Source organism: Mandrillus leucophaeus, unplaced genomic scaffold (genome assembly GCF_000951045.1).
Source record: "Mandrillus leucophaeus isolate KB7577 unplaced genomic scaffold, Mleu.le_1.0 Scaffold1275, whole genome shotgun sequence".
NCBI lineage: Eukaryota > Metazoa > Chordata > Mammalia > Primates > Cercopithecidae > Mandrillus > Mandrillus leucophaeus.
In genome coordinates this window covers 126,473-127,476 of record NW_012101154.1, presented here as the reverse complement: position 1 = coordinate 127,476, position 1,004 = coordinate 126,473, and the positions used below count along the sequence as shown (strand labels likewise).

At 37.5% G+C, this 1,004-nt stretch overlaps 1 protein-coding gene across 1 annotated transcript in view; it reads left to right on the top strand.

The window, feature by feature from the left end:
• LOC105533662 (ankyrin repeat domain-containing protein 36C-like) overlaps positions 1-1,004 on the top strand; it is a 172,735-nt gene that overhangs the window by 103,725 nt on the left and 68,006 nt on the right. The gene's annotated exons all lie outside the window — the stretch shown is intronic.

Sequence of the window (1,004 nt, the reverse complement as noted above, 5' to 3'; positions counted from 1 at the left end):
CATACCAGAATCTTTGGGACACATTTAGAGCTGTGTGTAGAGGGAAATTTATAGCACTAAATGCCTACATGAGAAAGCAGGAAAGATCTAAAATTGACACCCTAACATCACAGTTAAAAGAACTAGAGAAGCAAGAGCAAACACCTTCAAAAGCTAGCAGAAGGCAAGAAATAACTAAGATAAGTTCAGAACTGAAAGAGATAGAGACACAAAAAACACTTATCAATGAGTCCAGGAGCTGGTTTTTTGAAGAGATCAACAAACTTGATAGACCACTAACAAGACTAATAACGAAGAAAAGAGAGAAGAATCAAATAGACTTAATAAAAAATGATAAAGGGGGTATCACCACCAATCCCACAGAAATACAAACTACCATCAGAGAATACTATAAACACTTCTAGGCAAATAAACTAGAAAATCTAGAAGAAATGGATAAATTCCTGTACTCATACACCCTCCCAAGACTAAACTAGGAAGAAGCTGAATTCCTGAATAGACCAATAACAGGCTCTGAAATTGAGGCAATAATTAATAGCCTTCCAACCGAAAAAAGTCCAGGACCAGATGGATTTGCAGCTGAATTCTACCAGAGGTACAAAGAGGAGATGGTACCATTCCTTCTGGAACTATTCTGATCAATAGAAAAAGGGGGAATCCTCCCTAACTCATATTATGAGGCCAGCATCATCCTGATACCAAAACCTGGCAGAGACACAACCAAAAAAAAGAGACTTTTAGACCAATATCCCTGATGAACATCGATGCAAAATCCTCAATAAAATACTGGCAACACTAATCCAGCAGCACATCAAAAAGCTTATCCACCATAATCAAGTTGGCTTCACTCCTGGGATGTGAGCCTGGTTCAACATATGCAAATCAATAAATGTGATCCATCATATAAACAGAAACAAAGACAAAAACCACAGGATTATGTCAATAGATGCAGAAAAGACTTTTGACAAAATTCAAAAGGACTTCATGCTAGGTATTGATGGGAC